Here is an 18460-nt window from a genome sequence, read left to right on the forward strand (position 1 = left end):
ACGCTATACATCAAAAATCACTCGCGTTTCTATGTGTGAACGGCACGTCCGTACACGCGTCATGCGTCATTGTGTGAGTAAGTTGCTTAAAAATAGTACTGAGAGCACGCCAGAAGTCCGCCAAATTTCTGTCGCGGGGCGAGGTAATTCGAGTGGGGGCGGGGCGGTGCGTGGCCGTTCTGTATGATAATACTATTACTTATTCTGTGACGCTAGTGTGGGGTCGTCCTAACACTTGTGTACGCGAGTGTACCGCGCCTGTGTGTTTCACAAGGCTGTACGGATTACGTCAACGTGCGACCGTTTCGGAAAAGTTTGCTCCTCACTGTACCCGTCTGCGGTTTCATAGTAAAAATTATCAATCAATCAATCAATCTTTAATGTCAAAAACACATGTCAAAAATTACAATACAAATAAAATTAAAAATACACAACTTTCACTAAATTAAATAACAAAACCACATAATAATAAAAAATATAGTGTTGCACCTGTGAACGGGTTCCAGCAGGCGTTCTACATGACATTAAAGCTCTCCAAGGGGCCTCTACGTGTTGGATCTATATCCCCACGCAAGCCTATCAAAAGACCGGGATTTATAGGCCCGTGAAATCCGAGGAGATAAAAATATAGTAATATATACAAATGTCAACAATGAAAAACCTCGAAAGAACGAAAATGCAAATGTCAATAATACTACGGGAATATTTTATGTTAAATTTACTATAAAATTCTTTTACCGTAAAAAATGCCTGGTAAATCAAAAACGCTTTAACTTTATCATGTATTTTTAATATAACCGCAAATTTAAACGAGAGGAGGATTTAAATGATTTGAAGATTAGCGAAATAAACTTTGAAAAGCGATGGCGCCGATGACTGAAAAGTTTTTTTTTTACATGTTAATGTGACCAGCTGACGGTCTTTCCACAGCGATAAAATCGGCTGACGATTTTGTTTATTCACAATAGCATCTAAACTATCATCTGACAAAGTATCAAGCGGGAGGCGATGACTAAATTTTTTTTATAGAATTTATTTGCTTTATTCCTCAACCCACCAACGGAGCGGCAGCTGGCGTTCACGAGGGTTCATCATACATAACCGTTAACCACTACACGAGTTTTCGCCCGGGAGGCGATTGGTCATGGAAATCTGTTCCTGGCCCGCGGTCTATGAGTTTTTACTGGTTTCAGCACCAGTAGCTATTCCGTGGTCCCAAGTGGAGCGACCTACACTCTCCGCGGCAGATTGCATTTTTTTATCGGCGCCATTATCGAAGCTAAACTGGTTTTGCCTTTACTGACATTGCCTCCAAATAGCAAGCTAATAACCTGATTAAACTGTGTGGCAAACGTGCCTGTAAGATATGAAATGACTATCTATAGATTGCCAGAACTGTGGAACACAGAAAACCGTGGTGTGTCTGTGCTGTGGGATGAACTGTCATCACACTGTCACCTGCGGCAGGCGTGTCTCACTCCGCGATGTCGTCGCGTCGCTACAGGTACCTGCGGCCGCCTCAATTTTGAGGTTTTGCCATAGTAATTGCCAAACAACGTTTTTAGGGTTCCGTACCCAAAGGGTAAAAACGGGACCCTATTACTAAGACTTCGCTGTCTGTCCGTCTGTCACGAGGCTGTATCTCATGAACCGTGATAGCTAGACAGTTCAATTTTTTACACGGTATTTCTGTTTTAAACGGTGATCTGTTTAAGCTTATTTGAAATTCTACCCGACCCTTAACATCAATTTTTTAAGTTGAACTCAGAAGATTCCTTCTTTAACCTTTTGGACGCCAATTACGGATATATCGGCACCGCAGGTCCAACGACAAAGACGGATTAATCGATCAAAGACCACAGAGCTACATAGAACGTGCATGTGCATAAAGTTCAATTTCAGTTTTGACACTTCGGTGTGCTTCGGTAACGTGGCGTCCGAGTGTGTTCGACACGGCGTCGAAAAGGTTAACTATCGCTATGACGCTGGGGGGTCCCGGAGGGACATCCCCGGGGAAAAGGGTTGCCTGTGGCCAGAATGAACATACATAATGAATACGAACATGTTCACCTAGTGAGCAGGTAACCCAGTTAACAGTCTAGGTCATACAAGGTCATGATCGATGCACTTCGCTGGGCGTGCGCGTGCGACTCTGACCACTAATATTATATGGGGCATTATCTATGAAAAGGGACCTTATTGTCGATGGCGCTTACGCCGCACAGCGTCGCGCGGCATTGTTATTGTTAATAATGGCGTAAGCACCATCGACAATAAGGTCCCTTTTCATAGAAAATACCACATATGTACAATCGCCATCAGATATATCGGAGCGGCCGAGGTACTCAAAAATATCTGAACACTCACTTAACGCCTTGACAATAGAGGCCCACTTAAATATTAATTTTATTCTGTTTTCAGTATTTATTGTTATAGCGGCAACAGAAATACATCATCTGTGAAAATTTCAACTGTCTAGCTATCACGGCTCATGAGATACAGCCTGGTGACAGACAGACAGACAGCGGAGTCTTAGTAATGTGGTCCCGTTTTTACCCTTTGGGTACGGAACCTTAAAAATAGCCTAATTAGACAAAATACTACCAAGCTGTTAGTATCTGGTCATAGTAGAGTAAGTAGCGTAAACGCGCGCAATGGTGCGCATTGAACCTGACCTTCTGGGGCCCGTTTCTCGAACGATATTAGACTAATATTATTAGTCCACGAACTGTCAAATCGTATGGGTTACCATGGCAACACACCAATAATATTAGACTAATACCGTTCGAGAAATGGGCCCCTGATTGCAGTGCTCTACCGATAAACCGCACACGATAATTTAGTATAGTTACAAGAATTAAAAAAAAATTAGGCGAACACATCTTAGGGAACAAATCATTTTTTTTATGTAGTCACACTACTGTATATACATTATAAACTGTAATATGTCATACGTGGGCAATACTGAAAGTTTCTGGTTTGCCAGTTCCATTAGGCCGAGCACATGATTGACGCGACAGTATCTCGCCGCGAGATAGACTACCCGTCTTTTACTAACTGTATGAATTAAAGAGGGACGGGTAGTCTATGTCGCGGCGAGATACTCTCGCGCCAATCATGTGCTAGCCCGGCAGGAATTTTCAGTTTTAAAAAGTGACGAAGCCCTTCAGTAGTGAAGGCCGGATTCGAACCGGTGTCTAGCCGTCCGTCTGTCCGTCTGTCACCAGGCTGTATCTCATGAACCGTTATAGCTAGACAGTTGAAATTTTCACAGATGATGTATTTCTGTTGCCGCTATAACAACAAATACTAAAAACAGAATAAAATTAATATTTAAGGGGGGCTCCCATACAACAAACGTAATTTTTTTGCCGTTTTTTTGCGTAATGGTACGGAACCCTTCGTGCGCGAGTCTGACTCGCACTTGGCCGGTTTTTTATTTAATATATGACATCTATTTCAGTTTAGAAACGTACGCCTATAAATAACGACGACGACAAATACGAGTACAAATAAAGACATAACTAGTAAAATGTAATATTGTCTTCGGTTACCGCGATAGTTACTCATGAAATAAAACTATGAAAACGGATTATATCGCGTATATTGAATTTATTACATCCCGACGTTTCGAACCCTTTACAGCGTTCGTGGTCAACGGGTGACTGAGGAAAAGCTACAATGTGCAAAAATACCCACATACAAAAATAAGGAACCATAATTAATTGTAAACTTTAAGGCTGGTTGTACATGCAAAATCGGTTCATAAGGCTAGTTATACAATATAACTATTTTCAAATAAATTAAAACATACATATTTTTATACGCTATTGCTTTTTTTTATTTTTTTTATTTAGGAAACAAACAGTCACATACAGATAAGTTTAAACTTGCAGATATACAATAAGACCTATAGTTCCATTAATTATAACATACTGATATTGATAACAAGTAGAAACAGGGCTTGTTCGGCACTGCCTATAAATAGGAAGATACACAGAAGTAACAATTGGATACACAACTAATAAAGTACCTAAGTATCAAACATGCTTACAAACATACATACGTTACATAAGACTATAGAACAATTACAATTTTTTTTTTTTTTTTAAAGCAAAGACTGCTATGGAAAAAGTAAGCTCCGCAGACCACTACTATATTTACTGAAAGACAATGAGAAGATATCTAGATTTATGAAATTAACATTGTAATCATGACAGGCTCGTCTAAAAAAAGTATTTTTGGCGAAATTAGATCTACAAAAATCGATATGGAATGTTTGGGGGTGGCGCGTGGGAATACGAGGCAATTTAAAGACAATTTTTTCAAGAAGAGTGGAAGAATCAGTAAGGCCATTTAAGAGTTTATACAGAAACATTTGGTCTATATAAACACGTCGTGTATCTAGTGGCCCTAGACTACGACGGTGTGTGCTATTCTCTGACATATTCAGACCGTGGCGGAAATTGAGCGACTTTAACAGCTTTTTTTGGATTCTTTCAATTCTTTTTATGTGAACGGTATATTGAGGGGTCCAGACGACGCTACCGAACTCTAAAATGCTGCGAACGTAAGAGGAGTATAATACTTTTAGGGTGTTTGGATCTTTAAATGGTTGAGATAGTCTAAGTATCAGGCCCAATTTCTTGTAGGCCCTCTCGGAGATGTGGTCTATGTCAGGATCGTAGCAAGTGGAAATCCGTGGTCTCTGCCTACCCCTCCGGGAAATAGGCGTGATTGTATGTATGTATGTATGTATGTAAGTTTCAATCCTATTTCCAATAGAAATATATAAATTACTTATCTACTTATACCTTTTACACAAATCTCGCTAACATCTCAATGAACGACCAATTCCATTCACAATCGTGTTGAAACTTGAAAGTACCTACTCATTTGTAACAATTGTACTGAAAATACAAATTATATAATTAGGTCCAACGTCATTGTACTTTTTAGTAGAGACTAGTTAAGAGTAAAGATTGTATATCAGCGGTGTTATTTTAACACAAACACATTTTGGGAGGCGAATAGTTATTTGGGTCATACCGAGCAACTTTTACTTTTAGATCAATTCCCCGACATCGCGAAAACATTTTTGGCTTTTTCATTCATCTGATCATCCAAAATGTATAACAAATCAATTATTTTTTCGCGATTTCGGTTTTGGTCCCTTAGTAAAAGTTGCCTATTCACCTCGCGAAGTATTGCTAAGGGTTGAAAAACACCTCGTTTAAAAAATAATCTTGTCCACATGTTGTAAATGTTTCTTATTATCTGTGCTTGCTTTGGAAATGGTTTTATTCACGACTCAATCACTAGTTTGAAAAATCAACTGACGTTTCAATCCAAATAGGAAATCATGCAAAGTTGGGTTGGGGTCTGGGGTTAGTGTGACATGTGATGTTTTCCTTCACAAGAAATTTAGAGGTGAATATTCTAAATAATATAAATACAGCGAGATGCAAAATTACGAATGAATTCATTTACTACTATTTTGCAGTTGTACATGAATTCGGTAAATCTCATTGGGATGCCCCAGAATTGGACCTTACAAACTTGGGAATCCAATCAAAAAGTCACCACCTCAAAAATCATTTTTTATGAATATTGTATTCTAAACTATTTGCTCGTCTATCATCTATGCTATTAGACTATCAGTACATCGTTGCAAAATGTCCATCTCATACCAAAATGTTACATAATCTCACATAATTCATAGGCACTTATTACCTTTTACTTCTAATAAAACAGCTTGTTTTGTTTCTCAATATTCCCATAACAATCGCCTAGCGGTGTGAAATCTTGTTCCGAACTATTTCTGTACCTAATTCATTGGAAAATGTGCCCTATTTTGAAAGAAATAGGGTTTTGTCAAACTGCAACAAATATTCGTGTTCGAAATTTAAATTCAGTTTGTAGTTCATATGATGATATTTGATTTGAAACTTTAATGAATTGTGATAAGGTTAATTTTCTAATGAGATATAATTGGCGTTATTGTCTTGATAAATGGGTAATACTGACAGGAAAAAATCGTTTTCATTCTTTATTTTAACCGTGTCAGTTAATGGAGGGTTAGGTTAAATTCTTCATGGTTTTAGGTAAATTATGTGGATAGTAGACAGAATTTTAGATATTAGTCGGTCAAACAACTTTGTCAGAAGAAAAATGCGCTAAATTCAAATTTTCCACGGGACGAAAACTCTTCGCGCCTACACTTTTAAATTTGCCGCTTTTTTCTACTGAGTAGGTACTGACGGAAATGGCTTGACAGACTATAGTGTTCACTCTGACCAATCCTACAAAAAAAGAACCAAGTGCGACTTGGAATCGCTCTTAAAAGGGTACCGTATTTTTTATATCTTACTGAAAAAAAGAAACAAAAAAAGGTTTTCGTCTAAGTTTTTAAAAAACCCCAAGACTAATTTTACTATGCATTAATACCAACCTACGAATAAAAGGAATGTTATTACAAAGGAAGTAAATATTCGCAGCATCCAATGTCACTGTATTATCTTGCATGATATTCAAAACTTATTTAAAATCATACACCGCCTACTAGGAAGACAATTCCAAGGTTATAGGTAACTAACGTAACAATATAAATACCTACATACTGCATGTTCACAGGGTACAATTATAGAGATAGATATAATTTATTGGTAATAAGGTATTACAGGTCACAGGTCAGGTACCTGTTGTAATGTATGGATCAGAATGCTGGGCGACGAAAGTGACGGATGAAGAAGAGTGCACGCAGCGGAAATGCGAATGTGGAGATGGATGTGTGGAGTGACGAGAAAGGATCGGATTAAGAATGAGTATATTAGAGGAAGTTTGAAAGTAGCACCGGTAACGGAGAATATGAGAAGTAGTAGGTTAGCGTGGTATGGGCATGTGATGAGGAGGGATGAATGCCATATAGGCAAAAAAATGTTAGGGATGAATGTTGATGGACGGAAAGCGAATGGTAGACCCAAAAAACGATGGATGGATTGTGTGAAAGAGGATTGATGCAAGAAAGGAGTGTGCTGAGGTGAACATCCTCAAAACTTCCGAAAATTTCTGGAAACTTTCATGGGAAAATTCTCATGCAAGTTTCCACATAGAAAGTTCCCGTTCAGATTAAGGATTATTGATTATTCAATGTTCTTAACTGTTCTGTTTCAAGTGTCATAGAAATCGAAAGTAAGAAAGTAACTTTAAGAAGATTTGTCAATAAATGTGCAGAAAAACATTCCAATTCTTGAAAATTCCCTTTTGTACTAGCTTATTTATTTATCCAATCTACTTTTTATCGATTCCCCATACAAACTTCCACCCCCCCCCCCTTTTCACCCCCTTAAAGGATGATTTCTGGGATAAAAACTACCCTATGCCCTTCCGCGGGTCTCAAACTATCTCTCTACCAAATTTCAACTAATCGGTTCAGCGTCTAGGTAACAGACAGACATACAGACAGACACACTTTCGCATTTATAATATTGGAATGGATAGTACCGATGTATTTTGGGTATACCATCACAATCCTAGGTTAGTTCGGCTTTTTTCTACGGCTCACCCTATTGATGTTGACTCTACAGGTAGCAGTGACGCCAGTGACGTCATGATGACGTCATTATGAAGTCATAATGACGTCGTGGACGTCATAATGACGTCTAAATGCTACCTGGGTACCTACTCGCAAGCAAGCGAAATATGTTTCATGTGCATCCTGTTCTGATGGAAAAAGCCACAAATATTCTCAAGATTTGCGTCCTTCAAAATCAGCTCAACATTGCGATTTTGTATTACAAGTAATAACAAAAAACAAATTCATTTATATTTGTATTGTAAGTTCATATTGGTGTCACATGTTGACCTCGGTACTTGGCCTTAAGCATGACAATGCTTATGTAATGTTTAGCGACCGACCATAAAGTATTACGATCAGTTGTGATGACTGTGACAATTCCGGATCGATTATTAAGGATAAACCACAGAACACCTATTTCTAAAGAACTCGTATAGAGCAATTATTTCATGAAACCGATGCAGCCAAGAATACAGGGGTGCGGGGGACGAGGTGAGCGAGCCCCGTGCCGTGATTAGTCCGTTCAAAGACATTCCGTCGACTGAAGTAGGATTGGTGGCGTGATTCGAAATTCAAAACTTTATCGAGTAAAGCTACCGTATGCGTGGCAGAGGGGGGTAGCGGGACTATGCTATATGGCTATGTCCTTAGAATACGTGGGCTGTAGGTTAAACTGACAAATATGGTATTCTTTTTGATATCGGTACAAGAATTGAAGTCGCACGCAGTACCTTTAAGCGGGATTTACATTACGAAATTAGTGGCTTGAAATTAATGTCGTGACAGTTTTACCAACAGTTTCACGTGTAATTTAATACTTTCGTAATGCATGCATTGTAGTATTGAGTAGAAGTTAACGGAATCTTAGTTCGATTAGCAAGCAATGACGACAAGTTTTAAATGCCGGTGTATTGTGCAATGACACATGCGCCATGGATTTTGATCGCGGTTTTGATATTTGACAGGATACCTGTCCTTGTACATTCTAGACTCTAGAATCTAGAACCGTGATATAATCACTCACCTCAACTCTCCTGCCGACAGGTATGACATTTATAACGTGACAATTAATTGGGTTACAGAATCGTAATTTGACATATTTCTGGGGCCCTATTCGAGATGCACAACTGTCAGTTTCGGCTTCAACATCAGTTCAACAGTGGAATGAATCATTTGTTCATCAACCGTGGAAAGTATCATTTGGTACAACCAAAACTCATTCATTGAAAAAATTATTCAACAAAAATCAACTTTGTTTTCTTACTACTATACGGTTTAAAATGGCTCTGAACTCGTCGTGGTTCGGTTTGGTTTCGTTGTCACCTAACTGTGGATTGTTAATGTCAAATTTACCTATTCGACAACACACGATTTCTTCCATTCAACTGAAGTTCAACACGTAACGTCACTTAACGCATGTCGAATACCGCTCCTGTTCGCAATATGAGAAATGATAGCTGTTTGAATCGTGATCAAAACCACAAATGAGATACCGAAGGTTGCGCAGTCAATTCAGTTCACTATCACTTTCATTTTTATCTTGTGATTTATTTTTTCGACGCACAGGTTACATTTTCGTAGTGTAGGTGATTTTCTAGTATTAGAAGTTAGTAGAATTTGCCGCAAAAACTAGATTTTCTGCCCGCAACTTCGTCGGCGTGAAATTATGACGAAGATAAATAAAAACCGGCCTAGAGCGAGTCGGACTCGCGCACGAAGGGTTCCGTACCGTTACGAAAAAAATCACGTCTGTTGGTATAGGAGCATAAGGAGCCCCACTTAAATATTTATTTTATTCCGTTTTTAGTATTTGTTGTTATAGCGGTAACCAAAATACATCTGTGGAAATTTCAACGGACAGACAGACGGACGGACGGCGGAGTCTTAGCTATAAGGGTCCCGTTTTTACTCTTTGGATACGAAACTGTAATTAAAACTAACTTAATTATCCCCCTGAGAACCACAAGCAACTGTTTTGTTTTTGAATTTAGAAAGTTACTCTATAAAAGTTCCAAATAGATTTTGGAATATGTACAAAAATTTGTATGCGTAGGGTAGGGCAATAGTATATGTAGGGATTGCAAACCGGTTTTTAATTGTATAAAAAACCGGTTAACAACCGGTTATTAACCGAAATTTCATACAAATTAATAACCGGTTTGCATTCCCTACCCAGGAGGCTGTCCCTCTCCGGGCTTCAAACTATCTTCATCCAAATTGCATGTATTTTAAATCAGTTTAGCGCTTTAAGTACACATGAAGTGATACGACAGGTATACAGACAGAATTACTTTTCCGTTTATAATATTAGTCTGTGTATACACACCTACTATGTTGTGTTAAACAAGTTAAGTAATGTTATTGTAACGGATGACCTGCAAACATGTCAGGCCTTGAGACGTGTTATTGTGGAGCCGGTAAATCAGAACATGTCGGCCCACACCGACTGACGACATAGTGATGTCATCTTCTACAGGTGAAACTTTACACTTAGATTGGATCTTTAGTACGCTCTTTAGAAGTTATGATGTATTGAAAACGAAATCGTTCTAATTTTCTTTAGTGTATGTTTTTTTTTTATTATACTACGTCGGTGGCAAACAAGCATACGGCCCGCCTGATGTTAAGCAGTCTCCGTAGCCTATGTACGCCTGCAACTCCAGAGTTACATGCGCATTGCCGACCCTAACACTCCTCTCCCTCGAGCTCTGGCAACCTTACTCACCGGCAGGAACACAAAACTATTAGTAGGGTCTAGTGTTATTTGGCTGCTGTTTTCTGTAAGGTGGAGGTACCTCCCCAGTTGGGCTCTGCTCTAGATCTGGAATGACATCCGCTGTCCTGTGCCCTACCACACAAAGCGAGATGTCATTTACAGTGCCCATACTTCTCTTTTGGACGTAGTTTAAGGACATACCCGGGTCCAAAATTGCTCAGTACGGGTATGTTATCTATTTCAGTTTATATAACGTATATTATTATTTTTAGTTTTTTTTTTTATGAAATAGGAGGCAAACGAGCAGACGGATCACCTGATGGTAAGCGATTACCGCCGCCCATGGACACCCGCAACACCAGAGGGGTTGTAAGTGCGTTGCCGGCTTTTAAGATGGGAATACGCTCTTTCGTTTCTTTTCGTTCTTCAAGTACTTATAGTACCTACATATGTATGCACTTAGATGGTTGTTAATTTCGCTAAATTATGTTTAACAAATTCTTGGAGAAAACAAAATAATTCTTGGGACGCTTCGTACGAAGTTACGAACCTCTAGGTCCTAAACCTTTATGACTTGTTGTAGAAGGTAGATTGTGTCACAAGCATAGAGTAACTTATACTAGAGCGGTACTGTCATAGTAAATTTTGTAACCCCAGTAAATTCACTGCCATCTGTCGACACACTTTAAAACTAAAAATGAAGATTTATAAAAATACGATAGAATGTATTTAAATATAGATAAATCATTTTTTTTATTTGCATTAATTATTTTTATGATTTTGACCCATGTTCTTTCACTGATATGCGTTAAAATTTTTAAATAACAAACGAAACCGTCAACGCCATCTATACGACTGTAGGCCAAAACTAGTAGCGCCCTCTGAACGAGAATCAAATTTTCTTGATTTTCGAGGCACGTTTTTTCCTTAGACTGTATCTATCTATTACGGAGTTATATCTATCTTTGGTCACAAGGAAGCAAAATTACATATTTACGGTGAGGGCGTACATTTAATTTTGAACGGATTTTACAGGGTGGCTAAAAAATAAGTGCATTCCCGTTGCCAGGGAGGTTTTGGGATTATACTGAGCGACTTTTACTATGGGACCAACGCAAACCCGATATCACAAAAATAAATTCATAAATTTTGGCCGGTCCTTTTTCTATGGGAGGGTAAATGTATTTTTCGCGATTTCGTGGTTGGACCCATAGTATAGTAAAAGTTGTTCAGTATGATCCCAAAACCTGGCAACGGGAATGCACTTTTTTTTAGCCACCGTGTATAAATAGAGTCCTGAGCGTACTAAGGAATTCAAGTGTTAACGCCTAAGGTGGAAATAGTTTTTCCCCTCACTAGCTCGGAAAGCCGTCTTTTATCCTTTAAAACAAGCGGGGAAAAACGCATTTTATCCACTAGTGGGGAAAGTAATTTGACCTTGGATGGAGCGTGTTTAAGTAGCTTGACAGATAACAAAACGTAAAACACTCATAATAATGGTTCGTTCGATATTAATTATCATTAAATAAATGGTTTGAGAATCTAATAAAAATACCAAATTTAGCTTTATTTAATAATTTTAAGTCATAAACCTTAAAATTCCATAAGAAACGTTAGATTTTTTATAATGATGATAAATATAATTCTGAACGCACAAGTTGAGTCGATGCAATTTCAAAACGCATCATTGACATTTCATACGTCAGAACAGAAATGTCAACATTGTCAACAAAATTTTTACTGTTCTTCTCACCGACTCACGTAAAAATCAGAATTTCTAGTGTTTTCTGTTATAATATCGTAAAAAAATTAGTGATTCCAGTGATGAAGATGATCTAACGCCTGTGGATGTTGCACTTTCCTCGCTATAGTGAGGGGAAAAGTTTTGTGTTACACACGGGTGCAAATGTATTTTACTTCTCGTGTGTTGAAACACTCGTACGCTCAGGATTCTATTTTAGAACCACTCGCTTCGCTCGTGGTTCAACTATAGAATCCTTTCGCTTGCTCGTGTTTCAATTCCACACTCGCGGGTAAAATACAACTTTGCACCCTTGTATAACAAATAACTATTGCTACCATATGACACATACTGCTTTTCACACGATAAGGAAATGATTATGTTTCAAAATGTTATTTATGCTAAAAAATAATAATATGCAAAAAATAAAAAAAGTGTCTTAGAACAGAAAAGTGCCACTTTGAACCCTCCAAACAGGGAAGATAAGTGCCACTTTGTTGCCTCCTAACAGAGAAGAAAAAGCCCTTTTCCGGATAAGTGACGTCAAAAATATATTGTACAGTTGTTTCCTAGTATTCATACCAAAGCAGAAGCCACAAGTGATTACAGATGACCTCACCTCGAGGCCGCGCTTATCTGCCATCGGCTACGGCCTTATGACGTCACCGAAAAGCCCATTATCGACTGTAAAACCGCATTGTGTTAAAAAACCGGACAAGTGCGAGTCGGACTCGCCCACCGAGGGTTCCGTACTTTTTAGTATTTGTTGTTATAGCGGCAACAGAAATACATCTGTGAAAATTTCAACTGCCTAGCTATCACGGTTCATGAGACAGACAGACGGACAGAGGAGTCTTAGTAATAGGGTCCCGTTTTTACCCTTTGGGTACGGAACCCTAAAAAGCAGTTTAAGTGGCAATCTGTAAAAAGTTAAAAACTTTAAAATACAATACAATAAGTACTCCTAATTGCACACCTTACATAGTTTACAATAAATGTACAGAAACATAAACAAAGACAATTGGATACTTGTATATATTGTAACAACTAGTTTTCGCCTGCAATGACTCCAAGTGGTTTAAAAACGCTTGAGGGTTGAATTTCAAAAAAATATTTTATTGAAGATTGGACATGTAATATTTCAAATTTTTAAGACCACAACATAACTTTAACGGTTTAATCTGCGTGTTATCGTTTACACGGCGGGTAAAAGTTAATACTCGAGATACAAAATTAAAGAAATTTGAACCTCATGTAATTCTATTTTAAGTTCAAATTACTTAAATTTTATATCTCGAGTTATTAACTTCTCCCGGCCGTGTATCTTGTTAATATTTATTTATTTATTAGAATAGAATAGAAATGTTTATTTGCCAGAATACGTTACAATTAGGTCTTAGGTTTAGGTATTTAAAACTTTATTGCACAAAATATATACAACAACTAGCGACACGCCCCGGTTTCGCACGTGTGCAATGCACATTATAAACTTTCCTTTTGAATCACTCTATCTATTAAAAAAACTGCATCAAAATCCGTTGCGTAGTTTTAAAGATCTAAGCATGATCTAAGCATACTACATAGGGACAGACAGACAGCAGGAAACGACTTTGTTTACTATGTAGTGATGATGATGTACAAATCGAGGACTTAATGCCAAATGGCATTCTCTACCAGTCAACCATAGGGCGAAACAGAGACACTTGCAATTGGTGCAGAGAGAGAGAAAAAAATCAATCAATTAAAAGAAAATCAAACTAATATACTAAATATCGAAGTATTTTGTCTAAGATGTTTTGTAAATCTTTTACATGCTTTTAATATCTTATAGTTTCCCATACTTACAATTAGTTAACAGTTTTTAGTTAAGTTCTAAAAAGGTATTGATAATGTAATCAAGTTGGCTTCTGCATAGTTAAGTAAAGTAATTTTTAGCTACAATTGTATCTTTCGATCTCGTTTCTCTCACGGCGTTCATTCTTCATTTTTCCGTGATGCTTATCTGTAAGAACACGTTGTTATAACACTGTGAAATAAGCTTTTTAGGGTTCCGTACCCAAAGGGTAAAAACGGGACCCTATTACCAAAGATAGATATGACTCCGTAATAGATGGATACAGTCTAAGGAGAGAACGTGCCTCGAAAATCACGAAAATTTGATTCTCAATCAGATGGCGCCACTAGTTTTGGCCTACTCTCGTATAGAGGGCGTTGACGGTTTCGTTTGTTATTTATAATTTTAACGCATATCAGTGAAAGAACATGGGTCAAAATAATATAAAAATAATTCATGCTAATAAAAAAATCATTTATCCATATTTAAATACATTTTAACGTATTTTTATAAATCTTCATTTTTAGTTTTAAAGTATGTCGATAGATGGCAGTGAATTTATAGTGGTTACAAAATTTACTATGACAGTACCGCTCTATCTTATATCCTCTTTGCTATTACTTAGTCTGTCTGTCTGTCACCAGGCTGTATCTCATGAACCGTGATAGCTAGACAGTTGAAATTTTCACAGATGATGTATTTCTGTTGCCGCTATAACAACAAATACTAAAAAGTACGGAACCCTAACAGTCCGACTCGCACTTGGCCGGTTTTTATATACACCTATGTCGCCTGTATTGCCTTATAGAGATGTAGAAAATAAGTTAAAATATTATCTATCATGGAGCATGATAAATCTAACTAATTATTAGTTAGTTCAATCGTTAAACTTCGCACATATATTTCTCCAAGATACGTTTTCCTTGACCACAGTGTGGGCGTGTAACCTTAAAAGTTGAATCCTACACGACTTAAGTAAAAATATTCTTTATGGACATATCAGGTGTTGCAATGTGATTCATTCTACAGGTTTATATAAGTAGTTGTCCGGTTTGAAAGCTTTTAAAAGTGACTATTAGAGTAATATCAATTAATGTTAAACGAACAGCTAGAGAAAAATATCAAGTGCCCTTCCTAATTCTGGCTGGCGGGCTAATTCCTTGCCAAAGATAGATATAACTCCGTAATAGATGGATACAGTCTAAGAAAAAAACGTGCCTCGAAAAATCACGAAAATTTGTTTCTCGATCAGATGGCGCCACTACCTTTGGCCTACTCTCGTATAGAGGGCGTTGACGGTTTCGTTTGTTATTAAACAATTTTAACGCATATCAGTAAAAGAAAATGAGTCAAAATCATATAAAAATAATTAATGCAAATAAAAAATACATTTATCCATATTTAAATGCATTTCATCGTATTTTTATAAATCTTCATTTTTAGTTTTAAAGTGTGTCGATAGATGGCAGTGAATTTACTGCGGTTACAAATTTTACTATGACAGTACAGCTCTATCCTATTATATCCTCTTTGTTCCTTGCCTAGATCCTACATCCGCGTAGTCAGGCCGTGGGGGCGCCCTCGGGCGCCATCTCTAGCGGTGACGCATACTACAACAAGCATTATGCCTACACAAACGCACACAAACAAATATTATCAGTCCGACAGCTGACGGGGGGCTCCGACATGATCACATGACTGAAATTATCGGAAGCGCCTCTCCGATATCGGATGTCAGAAGGCGCCTATGAGAAAACAGCTTCAGGAGAGTGCCATTGACATTAAGTCCGCCTTTTTTGCGTTATTTATCGTTTTTTAGTAATAACGATTTATTAAACGTAACGGATAACGTAGTCATACTTGACTTTTTTTGGCACCGGCAGGACAGACAATATAATTTATGCCCTCCAGCGACAGTTTGTAGATGTAATAACTGTCTAACATTTGCATAATAAAATGTCTCTGTTTTGGTCAGAATGAATCAAGTTTGACTGATTTGGGTATGTGGCATTAATCTAGTGGCATTTAAAGAAGTTAGTTAGTCACAGACGTTGCAAAACTTATAAATTATAATTAGATCATGGGAGAAAACTTTTTTCTGCTGCGTTACCGTACAAAATGTACCTTTAATCTGATCAAGTTTAATGTGTTAAATTAATACTTAGGGATCTAATAATGCCCGTGTAAACAAAAAAGTTAAAAATCAACATGGAAAATGAAAATTAAAATATTTATTGATAACAGTTGTTATTGTTACATGTCGTTTTTTTACGGTATGATGTACATATACCCGTTATATCCAAAAGTCAATTTAATTATAAAAATTATCAATATTCAAATTATCAACAAAAATATTCAAATTATCAACAAAATTATAATTATCATTATTATAATTATAATTATTATAATTATAAATTATAATTATCAGTATATCAATTATTATTAACATTTAGCCTGTATGTCAAAAAATTCACTATAATCATAAATGGTATGGTAATGGTTTTTGAATAATTGATTTTTCTTTGCTAGGGAGTCTAGGGACACGAAATTAAGAGTTCTACAACTTGAGTCACCCTTAAAAGTCCAGTGGCCAAATTACTCAACGACATACATATACTCGTACAGTAAACAGTCCAATGAGCAGTCATGGAGTAACTACTAGAGCGGTACTGTCATAGTAAATTTTGTAACCCCAGTAAATTCACTGCCATCTGTCGACACACTTTAAAACTAAAAATGAAGAAAAAGTGACGAAGCCCTCCAGTGGTGAAGGCTTCGTCACTTTTTCTTTAATATATGACATCTATTACAGTTTTTAAAAATGAAGATTTATAAAAATACGATAAAATGTATTTAAATATGGATAAATGTTTTTTTTTATTTGCATTAATTATTTTTATATGATTTTGACCCATGTTCTTTCACTGGTATGCGTTAAAATTATAAATAACAAACGAAACAGTCAACGCCCTCTATACAAGAGTAGGCCAAAACTAGTGGCGCCATCTGATCGAGAATCAAATTTTCGTGATTTTCGAAGCACGTTTTTTCCTTAGACTGTATCCATCTATTACGGAGTTATATCTATCTTTGGTAGGTGGGAATGATGTACATATACCCGTTATATCCATAAGTCAATTTAATTATTAAAATTATCAATATTCAAATTATCAACAAAATTATAATTATCAGTATATCAATTATTATTAACATCTAGCAGCCTGTATTAGTTATTAAAGCACTAGTGGCATGTCAAAAAATTCACTAAATATAATCATAAATGGTATGGTAATGGTTTTTGAATAATTGATTTTTTTTTGCTAGGGAGTCTAGGGACACGAAATTAAGTGTTCTAAAACTTGATTCACCCTTAAAAGTCCAGTGGCCAAATTACTCAACGACATACATAATTCATAATTTATTTATTGCATCCATGGTTTACATTTGGTGGTACATACATAGTGGGTTTCACATGGAGCACAGCAATAGTCTTAAATCTAAAGTATGCTAGGTATTAGTATTAATGTAATCATTATATAAACTAGGTCTTATGACAATGGTTAAGACATTGTAATTTAAAATTATATTGCAACAAATTTATTGATGTCTTGGAGATATTATTAACAATTAAATTTAACATTGAAAATGTAGGGTATATGTATAATATTTGTTTATTTAATAGTTATGTCAAGAATGTCAAGATTAAGAATTTGTATGTCATGCAATGTTTAATAAGAATTGGTAAAAAATAAATCGAATAAAAATAACAATGTGAGTAATAATTAAAACTAATAATTAACATTACATATACTCGGGACCCGGGTATGTCCTTAAACTACGTCCAAAAGAGAGGTGTGGGCACTGTGAATGACATCTCGCTTTGTGTGGTAGGGCACAGGACAGCGGATGTCATTCCAGATCTAGAGCAGAGCCCAACTGGGAAAGTACCTTCACCTTACAGAAAACCGCTGCCAAATAACACTAGACCCTACTCATAGTGTTGTGTTCCTGCCGGTGAGTAAGGTTGCCAGAGCTCAACGAGGGAGAGGAGTGTTAGGGCCGGCAACGCGCATGTACCTCTGGAGTTGAAGGCGTACATAGGCTACGAAGACTGCTTAACATCAGGCGGGCCGTATGCTTGTTTGCCACCGACGTAGTATAAAAAAAAATACATATACTCGTACAGTAAACAGTCCAATAAACATTCACACACATGTCAGTCATGGTAAACAGTCATTCGATATCTGTCCTTATGGCGCAAGAGATAAGCCATGGCGGGATGTCGTAAGGTCGTAACATGTCTATTTGAGTTGATGTTGTGACATTCTCCTTATTGGAGTAATCGGTTTTCCGCTGATTGGCTATCTAAATGCTTGACCAATGATATGAGCCGATTTTAAAAGGTAATATGTGAGGTCAATGTCCTATTTAGCTGCTCCAGTGCCATTGGAGTTCAAAATTGCAAAATTTTCACATGGAAAGATTTCGGAAAGTTCTCATATTTTTGTATTGGAATCGAAATTTTATATCCTTATTTGAATGTTACTTGTAATTTTTAACTTTACTGGAAGTTAAGTAAAAAAAATCCTGAAA

The 18460-nt window shown here is 36.9% G+C and overlaps 1 protein-coding gene and 1 long non-coding RNA gene across 2 annotated transcripts in view; both read right to left on the reverse strand.

The window, feature by feature from the left end:
• Window positions 1-10506, reverse strand: part of LOC134752936 (uncharacterized) — a 160245-nt gene extending 149739 nt beyond the window's left edge. The window contains exon 1 of the long non-coding RNA XR_010128779.1: window positions 10267-10506. This is a non-coding gene — a long non-coding RNA (uncharacterized LOC134752936). The remainder of the gene's footprint in view (window positions 1-10266) is intronic.
• Window positions 1-18460, reverse strand: part of LOC134752841 (cuticlin-4) — an 86181-nt gene that overhangs the window by 58387 nt on the left and 9334 nt on the right. The gene's annotated exons all lie outside the window — the stretch shown is intronic.

This window comes from Cydia strobilella, chromosome 25 (assembly GCF_947568885.1).
Source record: "Cydia strobilella chromosome 25, ilCydStro3.1, whole genome shotgun sequence".
Classification (NCBI taxonomy): domain Eukaryota; kingdom Metazoa; phylum Arthropoda; class Insecta; order Lepidoptera; family Tortricidae; genus Cydia; species Cydia strobilella.